Source organism: Cherax quadricarinatus, chromosome 64 (genome assembly GCF_038502225.1).
Source record: "Cherax quadricarinatus isolate ZL_2023a chromosome 64, ASM3850222v1, whole genome shotgun sequence".
NCBI classification, from domain to species: domain Eukaryota; kingdom Metazoa; phylum Arthropoda; class Malacostraca; order Decapoda; family Parastacidae; genus Cherax; species Cherax quadricarinatus.
The window spans coordinates 11124975-11144523 of NC_091355.1; the positions used below are offsets into that span (position 1 = coordinate 11124975).

Genomic DNA, 19549 nt, shown 5'->3' on the forward strand with positions numbered 1-19549 from the left:
TTTGTACAAAAGTATTATGACAAAAGTACTGAGTCATTAGATATACAAAGAATATAAGGTGTAAGAGACGAATATCTTCCTCCCCGGGCTACAATGTTTACTTCAAGCCAACTGTGCCTATTATTATTGTGGAAAAAGCGCTAAATCTGCAAAAAATCATATAACGCCTCGAGAGGTAATCAGGTTAAATCCGAGGAAGGAATCTCCAATAGATCAAGGCCCCTTCACCAGCATGTTAATAAAATATGAAATTTTGCCACCAGGGAAATATCCACTACAAACAAGATTTCCATATTTCTTCACTAAGAACAATATACTTATTTTGTTTTAAAGGTTAATTCACACTATTTGGTTTCGTTGGGTTTATCTAAATTAATTTTTCGAAACTGATTACTATTTATGCTTATAATTTGCCTAAAGTAACCACTTTACAAATTTGTAAAAGTACAAGTAAACAGACGGAATATTATTTACAGTTCTTAGTAACCGAAGCTTTATAGACCCTACAAGTTGTGTGTAATTCAGTACAGTTTGCAATTCGTTCTGTGTGACAATTATTACTTAGGGATTCATAGAACGCCCGGGGAATATGTCATCAGAATTAAGACAAGTGGAAAGTAGCTCGTTACTTGGATCACGAGCACTTCCCCCAGCATCAAGGTACACCCTTTAAGGGTATGGCAAAATATGTGTAGGTGTAGGACACACAACGAGGGTATTGAGATAACGGGTGAGACAGGAAACATGACAAACCTCACTACACGGGGTTTCCCTTACCTCTTAAAACACCCAGACGATTACAGTATAAAATTTAACAAGCAAGCATACGTAAATAACCAGGCTGTATACCTAGGACAGTAAGAATGACAGTTACTGACCGATACATTTTTTTCGGCCTCCATCAACAGTTCTGAGATAAAATTCTGAGGTAGACTAACATGGCGGGAGCCCCACCCCCTTCTCTATTACAAATGGATAAGGTAACAATGAGGAGATAGTAATGATCAATGATCAAGAGAAGATAGTAAAATATAAGGAGGTTCATCCACTCCTGGTCTTGCCATGCACAGCTGATCCCGACGCTAAAATAACAACCAACCAACTAATGCCTGGCGTCTCGTGCCCGCACTCCCATCAACATTTACAACCTTCCATTATTCACTAAATTACCAATGATACATAAACTAAGTAACATACCTTCATCTAGACACGCAATGGGACATATTACCAGCACAACACAGGTTAAAAATCGCGAAATATACCGTGAATGAGGACGGTACACCGTATTGATTACCACAACGGTTGCTGTCATATCAATGAAGCTCTTTAAAACCAGCGATTCCCGGTTACGTGAACATGGAAGTGATGGCTCCATGCCCTCACTAGACATCAGCGGACCCGGTAACACCATGACCCTCGCTGTAAAGGTGCTAATAATGATATAGAGGAGCAGCTTACCGGAGTGAGTCGGGCAGACGACACACACTCGCGCCACTACAGGTCGCACCGGCAACCCTCACCACCGCCATCTGTTGGCTCCAGCCTCCACCCCTCACCCACCCCCACCCCTTACATACTTTATTGTATCTTCCCATTAGTTTGTAATTTGTTCTTGACTGTAACCATGTATAGGAGTGACGCTGATTCATTACCTTTGTAACTTGCCATGATTGTGACCAGATCTACCTGGAGTTCATTACCTTTGTAACTAGTTCAGCTATAACTTTGGGGTCCAGTCCCTGGACCCATTATGTACCTTTGTAATCTTTTGACTACCGCCCACAGGATGGGTATGGGGTGCATAATAAAGATATTAAACTAACTCTATCTTTATACATCTCTCTCTCTATTCCCCTATCTGTCTGTCTCTCTCTTTTACACAGGGTTTTACAAAGTTAGGTTAAGGGTTCCTAACTTATCAACAAGCCAAGAGCTGTTACCTACATCAGTTCTTTCACTCTTTTTTTCTTTTTTTTTTTTACACAAGGTTTGACAAGGTTAAATTAAGGACCCCTTACTTTACTGACAAGCTAAGAGCTGTTACCTACATCAGCTCATTTGAAAACATTTTTATTATTATGAAAATACAAGAAGGGAACAGGATGAAGTTGGAGCCATTTTAGTGGGCCAGCATTGTCAATTGATCGTCTGACTTTATCTCGTTGACATCATAATGCTGTACGAGTGTGTTCCATACTCGAGTCATCCTGGGGATAAATGATCTTAAATGAAGTGATGTTATGGAGAAAGGCACAACCAGAGTGAAGTTGCTGCTTTCTGCCCGTCTTGTGGTATAGAAGCTTGTTTCACATATATAATAGTCATATTTACACAAATACAGTACATATGGCAAACATTAAGGGAAAAAGAACTCTTTATTAAGGTACTTCCTGCATAGCCAATGTGTGCATTGTTTTGGCCAGAACGGAAGCTAATACCATCCTTCATTGTAATGTATCACATTGAAAAGGACCTCTAGATATTAATATTATTATTATTAAATTAATTAACGTCCAATTATATTGTTTATAAAATGATCACAGGAAATGAAGTTCCTTTGTGTACAAGAGCCCCTCAGTGGAGGTTCCTTGATGCTGGTGAAGGGCTCTTGCTATAGGGAATTGGATCTGTGCTCCAGTTCCCTAAGTTTAGCCTGAGTGTCTTCTATACTCCCCACAGGCGCTGTATAATCCCTACAGGTTTAGCGTTCCCCATAATAATGTATGCAAGAGGCTTCTCATTTCTAAATACTCTACAACTAACCTTCATATGTATTATTATTATTATTATTATTATTATTATTATTATTATTACATAAACTTCAGAAGCTGGTATCAGCTACATTATGGGAACATCCACAGTGTGCTGATAATGCTGACAATCTATTATACAGGATTCTTACGTTGTGGAAACACCCAGTATAATATACCTTTATATATGATATTTACATTGTGGAAATATCCACAGTATGTTACTACACTATTATATATGATACAATGTGGGAACTCCAGTAGTATATGATTTCCTTATTCAACATGTTACATTGAGGAAAAACACTCGCAGTGGGCAGCTATCGTATTTTAGAATTTATAGCATAGTTAAATTTAGGGAACAAGAGATGTTTTCCTGACAAGCTCCATTAAACAGGATGAATTTCCTGTCCGTGCACAATGCAGATGAGGGTATTCCTCTTATTCCATCAAGCAGGAAGCTTCTTCTGTCATACTCCCCTCAAGGAAGGTTCCTTGATGTTGGTGAAGGGCTCTTGATCTAGGGAATTGGATCTGTGCTCCGGTTCCCTGAATTAAGCCTAAATACCTTCCACATTCCCCCCACAGGCGCTGCATAATCCTACGGGCTTAGCGCTGCTCCCTCTTGATTATAATAATAATTCCTGTCATACTCCCTCACACAGCATACCTGAGGTGATAAAACGCATCAGCCTGAACTGGGAGACTTCAGCAGGGAAATGAAGATATAGTTATGCATTCCATTATGGGTTAAGCAGCTATAAGAACACAAAAAAGGAGGAACACTAGCCTAAACCTATGAAAAAACGTTCCATCCATTTCATACGATGCATCAGTCATTGAAGATTGATGCCGTTCACAGTTGTTATATTTTATAAAGAGGAAATCACTAAACCTGTAGGGGTCATATAGCTCCTGTGGAGTGGGAGGCATTCAAATTCGATCCAAGCAATGACAAGATAAATACACTTCCTTGGATCAAGAGCCCCCCGCCATCAAGGCAAAATAATGCAATAAGGTAAAATAATACTATACCATTTCGAGATTAAGTGGCAAAATTACATTTACACACTCCCTTAAATACACCAACCTTATTCTAAGTAGGATACACATGTTGAAATTTTCAACCTGATCAGAGGAACCTGTTTCCACCATTCACATGGGAACAAATTTTAAGTATGCCTTATGTAGCACTGTACACAGGGCACCCACGCATGCAATTTACCCCACAAATCTTGCGCAAGATACGTTACACAAACGCTGAAAATCTGCAGCAGATCGAATAAGGCGTTCCTGAGTAATAAACGAAAATTAGTGAGAGAGCAAAGAAAAATGTTACCGACAATGTTCCGAAATACAGGAGTCTCTCCTTGTCAAACTTAAAAACACTAAAAAATGCGACTGAGGAATTTGAAAGTTATCCGAGCTATTCCAGGACGGGAATGGGTTCAAAAATTACGATCATAGGGCACTTAAACATGCCAAATGTTCCAAAAATGTGGTCCTCATTACCTGTACAAGTGTTGAAAATCTGAAGCCGATTCGATTATTACTATTATAATAGAAACTAAGCGCTAAACCCACAAAAATCAGACAGCGCTCTATGCCGATTGGATAAAGAGTTATAAGTGAAATAAAATTGAAAAGCTGAAGACAACAAATTTCAGGCAACTTTTGAAGGGTCCTCCCCCTTCGGTGTGCCAAATAAAAACTTCTGGAAAATCGTGTATTCATACCAATACCTATTATACAATTATGTAAATATGTAATTTTAACGTCTAATACGAAACAATGGGAATACTACACATAAAATCCCTTAATTTCCACATTAGGGATAAAAATGGTCCAAAATCCCTACTGTTAGGTACCGAGTTCGATTACCGAATTGTTGGGCACGAATGAATTCACCGTATACCTGGTGCTTGGGTATTGTAAATGGTATACAGTACCGACAAACTGATGAGTAAGATATATTTGTAGTACTTAGATATCTTCATTCTCGAAACGTTACGCCTGCACAGCAGGCTTCTTCAGTCGAATACAAGTTATTATAACACCTGAGACAGGCTGAAGACCACCTATCAACACTGATGGATTATCACCTCACAATTCTCTCTTCAATTCTTCAGTCTCCAGTGTTTTAATCGCTTGTATTCGACTAAAGAAGCCTGCTGAGGAGCTGAAACGTTTCAATAATAAATGACAAAGGACAAAGATACTTAAGTGTTGCAGATGTGTCTTACTGGTGTTGCTAGTTGCAGCCTAGCCTGGGCAGGGTGAGACGTATCACCAACTCATCTCGCACCTCTTTAGGTAAGATTGGTCAAGAAACAGGGCAAGGGTTTCCTGACGTGGGTCTTTGTCATATAATGACCCGCAGCTCCAGCTGCGGGTCATCATATGAGGTCTTCCGCTGCTTTACCGGTCCACATCTTTAAAAATTAGGGTTATAACTTTCGCACCTCCAGTCCCTATAAATACGTACTGAAGTTCGTCGACTGATGAGAGTCTCCCAGAGTTGTGGGTATGGAGGGCATCTTAACCTCAGGTCCGGTGTTTCAATTTACAATCTACCGGCGCTTATTCCGCCTCCTTGGTACCTATAATATTTATTCCTGAAACTGTGCATTAAAGAGCTTGCAGTTCATTCTGCCTTTTTGCAACTCTTAGTTTGATGAAATACTTTCTTACATAATTTAGGTTTTCTTAGGTTAAATATGTAATTAATGTCTTGTACATGTGCGCTCATCATACTTGTGTGCCCTCAAGACTATACTAAAAACTTTGTAATGCAACATTTAAATAAAAATTGACGTACCGGTAACTATTCGTATCCAGTGAATACCTTTCGAACATCCCTCCAGCTTCTTGGATTATTATTATAATAAAAAAGAAGCGCTAAACCTACAAATGTCATACAGCCCAGCTTCTTGGAACTCTACAAGCAGCCGCCTCCACCTGGTGAGTTTCGGGTATTGTAGATGACTGGTGGTGGAAATCAGTCCTGCAAAATAGCTGAGAGTTGCTCACGGTAAATATAGTCTATCTGAATATAGTGGCTGTGCCGAGGAGGGGTTGGGGTTTTGGGAGCTTCAGCCACCCAAAGCCTCAAGGATTAAAGTATTTTTGACGGGTGAACATGTAACATTCAGCCTCAGTCACTGACCCTCATGTAGTCGACAGGTTTTAAACACCATTAAGGAAACGAGGCAACAGTCTACTATACAAAATTAAAATTTGTGACATTTCAAAACAAGGTCCTACAATGTGCACTTCATAATACAAAATATAAATTCACTAGGTTTTCGTGACTTAGTTGGTTTCAGTTTGTCCTGATCCATTTGTAGTCTTTCTTGTCCTCATCTGCTTATATTTTCCTCAATTGTTTTCCATCATCTGCAAACAGAGGTACATCTGACTCAGTCACTTGTAGTATATCATTCACATAAACCAGAAACAGTATTAATCTTAATACAGATCCTTGAGGAACCCCATTTATTAAACTTCCCCATTTTGATATATAGTATTTTCATAGTCACTCTGTCTCTGCCCTAAGGAATTTTGTATGTATGCATTAGTATTTGTAGATGAATGCTTCAGAGAACCGACATGATGACTGAACACATCGACTCAAGGTTGAGGGACTGATTACCTCATTTTCCTCCTGTTCTTCAAGTTTCTCCTACGTATGGACTGATGAAGCCACTGTGTGGCGAAACGTTTCCTCAATAAAGATACCCAAGAGTTCCACATGTGTCTATTTTATCATGCATTAGCATGCACACTTTTTATTAGCGTGTTTGCTTCAGACTTTATATATTATATATTCTGAAGAGAAATTGCAGAGGTTGGTGGATGAGTCTGGTAGGGCATGTAAAAGAAGAAAATTAAAAGTGAATATAGGAAAGAGTAAGGTGATGAAGATAAAAAAAATTGGTAACGAAAGACTGGATATCAAATTGGAGGGAGAGAGTATGGAGGTGAATGTATTCAGATATTTAGGAGTGGAGGTGTCAACAGATGGGTCTGTGAAAGATGAGGTGAATCATAGAATTGATGAGGGGAATAAGGTGAGTGGTGCACTTCGGAGTCTGTGGAGACAAAGAACTTTGTCCACGGAAGCAAATAAGGGAATGTATGAGAGTATAGTTATACCAACGCTCGTATATGCGTGTGAAGCATAGGTGGTGAATGTTGCAACAAGGAGAAGGCTGGAAGCAGTGGAGATATCATGTCTGAGGGCAAAGTGTGGTGTGAATATAATGCAGAGAATTCGTAGTTTGGAAATTAGGAGGAGGTGTGGGATTACCAAAACTATTATCCAGAGGGCTGAGGAAGTTGAGGTGGTTCAGACGTAGAGAGGATGGAATGACTTCAAAGAGTGTATCAATCTTTAGTTGAGGGAAGGCGGGGTAGGAGTCAACCTAGGAAAGGTTGGAAGGAGGGGGTAAAGGAGGTTTTGTATGCAAGGGGCTTGGACTTCCAGCATGCGTGAACATGTTAGGAACGAATGGAGACTAATGGTTTTTAGGACTTGACATGCTGGTGGGGTGTGAGCAAGATAACATTTATGAAGGGATTCAGGGAAACCAGCAGGCTGGACTTGAGTCCTGGAGATGGGAAGTACAGTGCCTGCACTCTGAAGGAGGGGTGTTAATGTTGCAGTTTTATAACTGTAGTGAAAGTGCACCTCTGGCAAGACAGTGATGGAGTAATAGTGAAAGTTTTTCTTTTTCGGGCCACCCTGCCTTGGTGGGAGATGGCTGATGTGTTAATAAAAAAAAATTAGCATATGAGAAGTTTTTACAAAGTAGAAGTGATGCAAGGAGGAAAGAGTATATGGAGAAAAAGAGAGAGGTTAAGAGAGTGGTGAAGCAATGTAAAAAGAGAGCAAATGAGAGAGTGGGTGAGATGTTATCAACAAATTTTGTTGAAAATAAGAAAAAGTTTTGGAGTGAGATTAACAAGTTAAGGAAGCCTAGAGAACAAATGGATTTGTCAGTTAAAAACAGGAGAGGAGAGTTATTAAATGGAGAGTTAGAGGTATTGAGAAGATGGAGGGAATATTTTGAGGAATTGTTAAATGTTGATGAAGATAGGGAAGCTGTGATCTCATGTATAGGGCAAGGAGGAATAACATCTTGTAGGAGTGAGGAAGAGCCAGTTGTGAGTGTGGGGGAAGTTCGTGAGGCAGTAGGTAAAATGAAAGGGGGTAAGGCAGCCGGGATTGATGGGATAAAGATAGAAATGTTAAAAGCAGGTGGGGATATAGTTTTGGAGTGGTTGGTGCAATTATTTAATAAATGCATGGAAGAGGGTAAGGTACCTAGGGATTGGCAGAGAGCATGCATAGTTCCTTTGTATAAAGGCAAAGGGGACAAAAGAGAGTGCAAAAATTATAGGGGGATAAGTCTGTTGAGTATACCTGGTAAAGTGTATGGTAGAGTTATTATTGAAAGAATTAAGAGTAAGACGGAGAATAGGATAGCAGATGAACAAGGAGGCTTTAGGAAAGGTAGGGGGTGTGTGGACCAGGTGTTTACAGTGAAACATATAAGTGAACAGTATTTAGATAAGGCTAAAGAGGTCTTTGTGGCATTTATGGATTTGGAAAAGGCGTATGACAGGGTGGATAGGGGGGCAATGTGGCAGATGTTGCAGGTGTATGGTGTAGGAGGTAGGTTACTGAAAGCAGTGAAGAGTTTTTACGAGGATAGTGAGGCTCAAGTTAGAGTATGTAGGAAAGAGGGAAATTATTTCCCAGTAAAAGTAGGCCTTAGACAAGGATGTGTAATGTCACCGTGGTTGTTTAATATATTTATAGATGGGGTTGTAAGAGAAGTAAATGCGAGGGTCTTGGCAAGAGGCGTGGAGTTAAAAGATAAAGAATCAAACATAAAGTGGGAGTTGCCACAGTTGCTCTTTGCTGATGACACTGTGCTCTTGGGACATTCTGAAGAGAAGTTGCAGAGATTGGTGGATGAATTTGGTAGGGTGTGCAAAAGAAGAAAATTAAAAGTGAATACAGGAAAGAGTAAGGTTATGAGGATAACAAAATGATTAGGTGATGAAAGATTGGATATTAGATTGGAGGGAAAGAGTATGGAGGAGGTGAATGTATTCAGATATTTGGGAGTTGACGTGTCAGCGGATGGGTCTATGAAAGATGAGGTGAATCATAGAATTGATGAGAGGAAAAGGGTGAGTGGTGCACTTAGGAGTCTGTGGAGACAAAGAACTTTGTCCTTGGAGGCAAAGAGGGGAATGTATGAGAGTATAGTTTTACCAGCGCTCTTATATGGGTGTGAAGCATGGGTGATGAATGTTGCAGCGAGGAGAAGGCTGGAGGCAGTGGAGATGTCATGTCTGAGGGCAATGTGTGGTGTGAATATAATGCAGAGAATTCGTAGTTTGGAAGTTAGGAGGAGGTGCGGGATTACCAAAACTGTTGTCCAGAGGGCTGAGGAAGGGTTGTTGAGGTGGTTCGGACATGTAGAGAGAATGGAGCGAAACAGAGTGACTTCAAGAGTGTATCAGTCTGTAGTGGAAGGAAGACGGGGTAGGGGTCGGGCTAGGAAAGGTTGGAGGGAGGGGGTAAAGGAGGTTTTGTGTGCGAGGGGCTTGGACTTCCAGCAGGCATGCGTGAGCGTGTTTGACAGGAGTGAATGGAGACAAATGGTTTTTAATACTTGATGTGCTGTTGGAGTGTGAGCAAAGTAACATTTATGAAGGGGTTCAGGGAAACCGGCAAGCTGGACTTGAGTCCTGGAGATGGGAAGTACAGTGCCTGCAATCTGAAGGAGGGGTGTTAATGTTGCAGTTTAAAAACTGTAGTGTAAAGCACCCTTCTGGCAAGACAGTGATGGAGTGAATGATGGTGAAAGTTTTTCTTTTTCGGGCCACCCTGCCTTGGTGGGAATCGGCCAGTGTGATAATAAAAAATAATAATAAATATATATATATATATATATATATATATATATATATATATATATATATATATATATATATATATATATATATATATATATGTATATATATACGTATATATATACAGTGGACCCCCTGTTAACGATATTTTTTCATTCCAGAAGTATGTTCAGGTGCCAGTACTGACCGAATTTGTTCCCATAAGGAATATTGTGAAGTAGATTAGTCCATTTCAGACCCCCAAACATACACATACAAACGCACTTACATAAATACACTTACATAATTGGTCGCATTGGGAGGTGATCGTTATGCGGGGGTCCACTGTATATATATATATATATATATATATATATATATATATATATATATATATATATATATATATATATGTCGTGCCGAATATGTAAAACTGGTCAATTAGCAAGAACTCATTTAAAATTAAGTCCTTTCTAAAATTTTCTCTTATACGTTTAAAGATATATTTTTTTTAGTAATGTTAATGTAAAATTTTTAATTTTGCACCAACAGAATCTTAGAAAACTTACCTAACCTTATTATAACAAGAGCAATTTATTTTAGCCTAACCCAACTAAATATATTTTAGATTTGTTTACAGTAATTTAATACTAAACAAACACAGTGAAATATATTTTTTTCGTTAGGTTCAGAATGATTTTAGCGAAATTATTGCATACACAAATTTTCGCTTGTCCTATATGGCAAGATGAGCGTTGCTATTTAAGCCAAGATCGCAAGTTCTGCCTATTCGGCACGACATATATATATATATATATATATATATATATATATATATATATATATATATATATATATATATATATATATATATATATATATATATATATACATACGTACAGTGGACCCCGGAGTTTCGTGATTAGTCCGTTCCAGAGAGCCTGCCGAAAGTCGAAATTCACGAAACTCGAAACCATTTTCCCCATGAGAAATAATGGAAATAAAATTAATCCATTCCAGATACCCAAAAATATTAAAATAATTTTTTTTTTCAAATTAAATAAAGATTTACATACTGAAAACAATAAGAAATCAAGTACAGTGGTCCCCCGCTTTTTGTAGTTCCCGGCAATCGTAAAATTCGCCAATCATAGGGGTATTTTCGTATGAACATGGACTCGCTTTTCATAGGTTGACTTGCGAGTTGTAGTTCGTCCGGGACGAGTACCATGGCGTGAGCTGGGGCGGCAGCCAGTCTGGCATTGTTTACCAGTGAGCGAAGGTCCCCTCACGTGCTCCAGTGAAATATTTCATAATATTCCATTTATTTTAGTGCTTGCAAGTACTAAATAAGCTACCATGGCTCCAAAGAAAGCTCCTAGTGCCAAGCCTGTGGTAAAGAAGGTGAGAAATACGACTGAATTTAAGAAAACCATCATTGAACAATATGAAAGTGGTACAAGTGTGGCCGAACTGTCCAGGATGTATAAGAAACCCTACACAACCTTATGTTCCGTAGTGGCCAAGAAAAAGGAAATAAAGGATGCTGTTGTTGCAAAGGGAGTAACTATGCTGACAAAAATGAGATCACCAGTACTGGAAGAGGTTGAGAAGTTATTATTGGTGTGGACAAATGAGAAACAATTAGCAGGAGATACTCTTATGACTTCGATAATTTGTGAAAAGGCTAGGCAGTTGCATGAAGATTTGGTAAAGAAATTGCCTGCAAATAGTGGTGAAGTAAGCGAATTTAAGGCCAGCAAAGGCTGGTTTGAGAGATTTAAGAACCGTACTGGTATACACAGTGTGGTAAGGCATGGTGAGGCTGCCAGTTCGGACCACAAGGCGGCTGAAAAATATGTACATGAATTCCAGGAGTACATAGAGGCTGAAGGACTAAAACCTGAACAAGTGTTCAATTGTGTCGAAACAGGCCTCTTTTGGAAGAAAATACCAAAGAGGACCTTCATTACACAAGAGGAAAAGGCAATGCCAGGACACAAGCCTATGAAAGACAGGCTGACGCTAATGTTCTGTGCTAATGCTAGTGGGGATTTCAAAGTGAAGCCATTACTAGTGTACCATTCTGAAAATCCCAGAGTGTTCAGGAAAAACAATGTTATGAAGAGTAAATTGTGTGTTTTGGAAATCTAATAGTAAGGCATGGGTCATGAGGGAAATTTTCGTCAAGTGGTTCAATGAAGTGTTCGGCCCTAGTGTGAAGGAGTATCTCCTGAAAAAGAAATTGGATCTCAAGTGCCTGCTAGTAATGGACAATGCACCTGCTCATCCTCCAAACTTGGATGACCTAATTTTCGAGGAGTTTGGATTCATCACTGTAAAGTTCTTGCCCCCGAATACCACTCCTCTCCTCCAACCCATGGACCAGCAGGTTATTGCAAACTTTAAAAAACTCTACACAAAAGCAATATTTCACAGGTGCTTGACTGTGACCACAGACACTCACTTGACCCTAAGGGAATTTTGGAGAGAACACTTCAGCATCCTCCACTGCATAACCCTTATAGGTATGGCTTGGGAGGGAGTGACTACCAGGACTTTGAACTCTGCCTGGAGAAAATTGTGGCCAGATTGTGTCGACAAGAGGGATTTTGAAGGATTTGGGACTGACCCTAATGAGCCTATCTCTGTTGTAAAATCAATTGTGGCACTGGGGAGTTCCATGGGGTTGGATGTGAGTTTGGAGGATGTGGAAGAATTGGTGGAAGACCACTATGAAGAGCTCATCACTGAGGAGCTGCAAGAGCTTCAGCAGGAGGAGCAACGCATCACAGCTCAGAATCTTGCTGCAGAGGAGGAAGAGAGATGGAAGAAGGTGCCTTCTTCAGAAATTAAAGAGATTTTTACTATGTGGGGTAAGATGGAAAGCTTTATGGAGAAACATCACCCTAACAAGGTTGTTGCAAGCCAGGTTGGCAACATGTACAGTGACAGAGTCTTGGGCCATTTTAGGGAAGTGTTAAAGAGATGCCAGAAACAGAGCTCTCTCCACAGTTATTTTGTGAGACAGGACTCCGGTGACTCTCAAGGTGGTCCTAGTGGCATTAAGAAACAGAGAAGAGAAGCAACCCCAGAAAAGCAAATGGTACCTGAGGTGTTGATGGAAGGGGACTCCCCTTCCAAACTATAAACAATCCACTCTCCTCCTCCAGTCTCCCATACACTAAGAAGAATCTCCAATAAAGGTAAGTGTTATGCTGTTAATGTTTCATTCATCATTTCCCATTGTATTGTTAAAAAAATTGTTAATAAAAAAATACTACATGTATATTTCATGTTAAAAATTTTTTTGTTTTAATACTTCTGGGTGTCAGGAACGGATTAATTGTATTTACATTATTTCTTATGGGGAAAATTGATTCGTAAATCGTAAATTTTGTTTATAGTAATGGCTCCAGGAACGGATTAATTACGAAAAACATGGGACCACTGTACATGCATATAAAAAATAATAATAACATTACACTTACCTTTACTGAAGACTTCTGGGTGGATGGAAGACGGGAGGAGGGGATAGGAGGAAGGTGTACAGTACTGTTTGGAAGGAGAATCTCCTTCCATTAGGACTTCAGGTAGCAAGTCCTTTTCTGGGGTTACTTCCCTTCTTCTTTTAATGCCACTGGGAACAACTTGAGTCACTGGACCCCTGTCGCACAAAATATCTGTCCAGAGAGGTCTGTTCCTGGCATTTCTTTTTGATTTGCCTGAAGTGGGACAAGGTTTTGTCACTGAACGTGTTGCAGATATGGCTTGTTTCAGCTTGGTCAGGGTGATACTTTTCAACAAAACTTTGCAACTCATTCCACTTTGAACACATGTCCTTAATCACTGAAGAAGGCACCTCCTTCACTCTCTTTTCCTTCTCCTCTGAAGCAAGTTCCTCAGCTGTGCTCTGATGCTGTTCCAGTTGAAGCTCTTGCAGTTCGTCAGTGGTTAGCTCTTCTCTGTGGTCCTCCACCAAGTCTTCCACATCCCTGTCACTCACCTCCAACCCCATGGACTTGCCCAATGCCACAACACCTTCCACAACAGGCAGAGGGTCGGCAGGGTCAGGGTCTGCCTCAAACCCTTCAAAATCCTTCTGGATCGTGTTCTTCGCTTTCTTTACCAAAGGGCTTGCACTAGCTTTCCTTGGGCCCATGGTGACTTATTTAGCAGTTGCAATCACAAAAACAATGGATTATTACGTATGAACCCGTGGGGTGATGGTCACGTGTTGGTAAACAATGGCACACTGAGCGTGAATGGCGTGGGAGACTGGCTTTGTGTGTGTGGTGATGGGCGGACGGGTACCGGACGGTCGCCAAATCATGAGTCTAATCACGAAACTCGAGGTCAAATTTTGCCGAAAGTCGGATTTCACGAAAGTCGATGCTGCCGAAACTCGAGGGTCCACTGTATATATACATGTATGTATATATATATATATATATATATATATATATATATATATATATATATATATATATATATATATATATATATATATATACATTATATATATATATATATATATATATATATATATATATATATATATATATATATATATATATATATATATATATATATATATATATATATATATATATATACACACAACACAGTGGACCCCCGGTTAACGATATTTTTTCACTCCAGAAGTATGTTCAGGTGCCAGTACTGACCGAATTTGTTCCCATAAGGAATATTGTGAAGTAGATTAGTCCATTTCAGACCCCCAAACATACACATACAAACGCACTTACATAAATACGCTTACATAATTGATCGCATTCGGAGGTGATCGTTATGCGGGGGTCCACTGTATTTAATATATATATATATTTATATATATATATATATATATATATATATATATATATATATATATATATACAGTGGACCCCCGCATAACGATTACCTCCGAATGCGACCAATTATGTAAGTGTATTTATGTAAGTGCGTTTGTACGTGTATGTTTGGGAGTCTGAAATGGACTAATCTACTTCACAATATTCCTTATGGGAATAAATTCGGTCAGTACGGGCACCTGAACATACTTCTGGAGTGAAAAAATACCGTTAACCGGGGGTCCACTGTATATATATATATGTATATATATATATATATATATGTATATATATATATATATGTATATATATATATATATATTATATTTTATATTATCACACCGGCCGATTCCCACCAAGGCAGGGTGGCCCGAAAAAGAAAAACTTTCACCATCATTCACTCCATCACTGTCTTGCCAGAAGGGTGCTTTACACTACAGTTTTTAAACTGCAACATTAACACCCCTCCTTCAGAGTGCAGGCACTGTACTTCCCATCTCCAGGACTCAAGTCCGGCCTGCCGGTTTCCCTGAATCCCTTCATAAATGTTACTTTGCTCACACTCCAACAGCACGTCAAGTATTAAAAACCATTTGTCTCCATTCACTCCTATCAAACACGCTCACGCATGCCTGCTGGAAGTCCAAGCCCCTCGCACACAAAACCTCCTTTACCCCCTCCCTCCAACCCTTCCTAGGCCGACCCCTACCCCGCCTTCCTTCCACTACAGACTGATACACTCTTGAAGTCATTCTGTTTCGCTCCATTCTCTCTACATGTCCGAACCACCTCAACAACCCTTCCTCAGCCCTCTGGACAACAGTTTTGGTAATCCCGCACCTCCTCCTAACTTCCAAACTACGAATTCTCTGCATTATATTCACACCACACATTGCCCTCAGACATGACATCTCCACTGCCTCCAGCCTTCTCCTCGCTGCAACATTCATCACCCACGCTTCACACCCATATAAGAGCGTTGGTAAAACTATACTCTCATACATTCCCCTCTTTGCCTCCAAGGACAAAGTTCTTTGTCTCCACAGACTCCTAAGTGCACCACTCACTCTTTTTCCCTCATCAATTCTATGATTCACCTCATCTTTCATAGACCCATCCGCTGACACGTCCACTCCCAAATATCTGAATACGTTCACCTCCTCCATACTCTCTCCCTCCAATCTGATATTCAATCTTTCATCACCTAATCTTTTTGTTATCCTCATAACCTTACTCTTTCCTGTATTCACCTTTAATTTCCTTCTTTTGCACACCCTACCAAATTCATCCACCAATCTCTGCAACTTCTCTTCAGAATCTCCCAAGAGCACAGTGTCATCAGCAAAGAGCAGCTGTGACAACTCCCACTTTGTGTGTGATTCTTTATCTTTTAACTCCACGCCTCTTGCCAAGACCCTCGCATTTACTTCTCTTACAACCCCATCTATAAATATATTAAACAACCACGGTGACATCACACATCCTTGTCTAAGGCCTACTTTTACTGGGAAAAAATTTCCCTCTTTCCTACATACTCTAACTTGAGCCTCACTATCCTCGTAAAAACTCTTCACTGCTTTCAGTAACCTACCTCCTACACCATACACTTGCAACATCTGCCACATTGCCCCCCTATCCACCCTGTCATACGCCTTTTCCAAATCCATAAATGCCACAAACACCTCTTTAGCCTTATCCAAATACTGTTCACTTATATGTTTCACTGTAAACACCTGGTCCACACACCCCCTACCTTTCCTAAAGCCTCCTTGTTCATCTGCTATCCTATTCTCCGTCTTACTCTTAATTCTTTCAATTATAACTCTACCATACACTTTACCAGGTACACTCAACAGACTTATCCCCCTATAATTTTTGCACTCTCTTTTATCCCCTTTGCCTTTATACAAAGGAACTATGCATGCTCTCTGCCAATCCCTAGGTACCTTACCCTCTTCCATACATTTATTAAATAATTGCACCAACCACTCCAAAACTATATCCCCACCTGCTTTTAACATTTCTATCTTTATCCCATCAATCCCGGCTGCCTTACCCCCTTTCATTTTACCTACTGCCTCACGAACTTCCCCCACACTCACAACTGGCTCTTCCTCACTCCTACAAGATGTTATTCCTCCTTGCCCTATACACGAAATCACAGCTTCCCTATCTTCATCAACATTTAACAATTCCTCAAAATATTCCTTCCATCTTCCCAATACCTCTAACTCTCCATTTAATAACTCTCCTCTCCTATTTTTAACTGACAAATCCATTTGTTCTCTAGGCTTTCTTAACTTGTTAATCTCACTCCAAAACTTTTTCTTATTTTCAACAAAATTTGTTGATAACATCTCACCCACTCTCTCATTTGCTCTCTTTTTACATTGCTTCACCACTCTCTTAACTTCTCTCTTTTTCTCCATATACTCTTCCCTCCTTGCATCACTTCTACTTTGTAAAAACTTCTCATATGCTAACTTTTTCTCCCTTACTACTCTCTTTACATCATCATTCCACCAATCGCTCCTCTTCCCTCCTGCACCCACTTTCCTGTAACCACAAACTTCTGCTGAGCACTCTAACACTACATTTTTAAACCTACCCCATACCTCTTCGACCCCATTGCCTATGCTCTCATTAGCCCATCTATCCTCCAATAGCTGTTTATATCTTACCCTAACTGCCTCCTCTTTTAGTTTATAAACCTTCACCTCTCTCTTCCCTGATGCTTCTATTCTCCTTGTATCCCATCTACCTTTTACTCTCAGTGTAGCTACAACTAGAAAGTGATCTGATATATCTGTGGCCCCTCTATAAACATGTACATCCTGAAGTCTACTCAACAGTCTTTTATCTACCAATACATAATCCAACAAACTACTGTCATTTCGCCCTACATCATATCGTGTATACTTATTTATCCTCTTTTTCTTAAAATATGTATTACCTATAACTAAACCCCTTTCTATACAAAGTTCAATCAAAGGGCTCCCATTATCATTTACACCTGGCACCCCAAACTTACCTACCACACCCTCTCTAAAAGTTTCTCCTACTTTAGCATTCAAGTCCCCTACCACAATTACTCTCTCACTTGGTTCAAATGCTCCTATACATTCACTTAACATCTCCCAAAATCTCTCTCTCTCCTCTGCATTCCTCTCTTCTCCAGGTGCATACACGCTTATTATGACCCACTTCTCGCATCCAACCTTTACTTTAATCCACATAATTCTTGAATTTACACATTCATATTCTCTTTTCTCCTTCCATAACTGATCATTTAACATTACTGCTACCCCTTCCTTTGCTCTAACTCTCTCAGATACTCCAGATTTAATCCCATTTATTTCCCCCCACTGAAACTCTCCTACCCCCTTCAGCTTTGTTTCGCTTAGGGCCAGGACATCCAACTTCTTTTCATTCATAACATCAGCAATCATCTGTTTCTTGTCATCCGCACTACATCCACGCACATTTAAGCAACCCAGTTTTATAAAGTTTTTCTTCTTCTCTTTTTTAGTAATTGTATACAGGAGAAGGGGTTACTAGCCCATTGCTCCCGGCATTTTAGTCGCCTCATACGACACGCATGGCTTACGGAGGAAAGATTCTTTTCCACTTCCCCATATATATATATATATATATATATATATATATATATATATATATTTTCAACAAGTTGGTCGTCTCCCACCGAGGCAGGGTGACCCAAAAAAGAAAGAAAATACTTTCATCATCATTCAACACTTTCACCACACTCACACATTATCACTGCTTTTGCAGAGGTGCTCAGAATACAACAGTTTAGAAGCATATACGTATAAAGATACACAACATATCCCTCCAAACTGCCAATATCCCAAACCCCTCCTTTAAAGTGCAGGCATTGTACTTCCCATTTCCAGGACTCAAGTCCGACTATAAGAAAATAACCGGTTTCCCTGAATCCCTTCACTAAATATTACCCTGCTCACACTCCAACAGATCGTCAGGTCCCAAGTATCATTCGTCTCCATTCACTCCTATCTAACACGCTCATGCACGCTTGCTGGAAGTCCAAGCCCCTCGCCCACAAAACCTCCTTTACCCCCTCTTTCCAACCCTTTCGAGGACGACCCCTACCCCTCTTTCCTTCCCCTATAGATTTATATGCTTTCCATGTCATTCTACTTTGATCCATTCTCTCTAAATGACCAAACCACCTCAACAACCCCTCTTCTGCCCTCTGACTAATGCTTTTATTAACTCCACACCTTCTCCTAATTTCCACACTCCGAATTTTCTGCATAATATTTACACCACACATTGCCCTTAGACAGGACATCTCCACTGCCTCCAACTGTCTCCTCGCTGCTGCATTTACCACCCAAGCTTCACATCCATATAAGAGTGTTGGTACTACTATACTTTCATACATTCCCTTCTTTGCCTCCATAGATAACGTTTTTTGACTCCACATATACCTCAACGCACCACTCACCTTTTTTCCCTCATCAATTCTATGATTAACCTCATCCTTCATAAATCCATCCGCCGACACGTCAACTCCCAAGTATCTGAAAACATTCACTTCTTCCATACTCCTCCTCCCCAATTTGATATCCAATTTTTCTTTATCTAAATCATTTGATACCCTCATCACCTTACTCTTTTCTATCTTCACTTTCAACTTTCTACCTTTACACACATTCTCAAACTCATCCACTAACCTTTGCAATTTTTCTTTAGAATCTCCCATAAGCACAGTATCATCAGCAAAAAGTAACTGTGTCAATTCCCATTTTGAATTTGATTCCCCATAATTTAATCCCACCCCTCTCCCGAACACCCTAGCATTTACTTCTTTTATAACCCCATCTATAAATATATTAAACAACCATGGTGACATTACACATCCCTGTCTAAGACCTACTTTTACCGGGAAGTATTCTCCCTCTCTTCTATACACCCTAACCTGAGCCTCACTATCCTCATAAAAGCTCTTTACAGCATTTAGTAACTTACCACCTATTCCATAAACTTGCAACA

At 39.8% G+C, this 19549-nt stretch overlaps 1 protein-coding gene across 1 annotated transcript in view; it reads right to left on the reverse strand.

The window, feature by feature from the left end:
* The window catches only part of LOC128700019 (uncharacterized), a 497557-nt gene extending 496009 nt beyond the window's left edge, over positions 1-1548 (reverse strand). The window contains exon 1 of the mRNA XM_070098762.1: positions 1459-1548. The gene's annotated coding sequence lies outside the window, so the exon portion shown is untranslated. The remainder of the gene's footprint in view (positions 1-1458) is intronic.
* Between the last annotated feature and the right edge of the window lie 18001 nt (positions 1549-19549).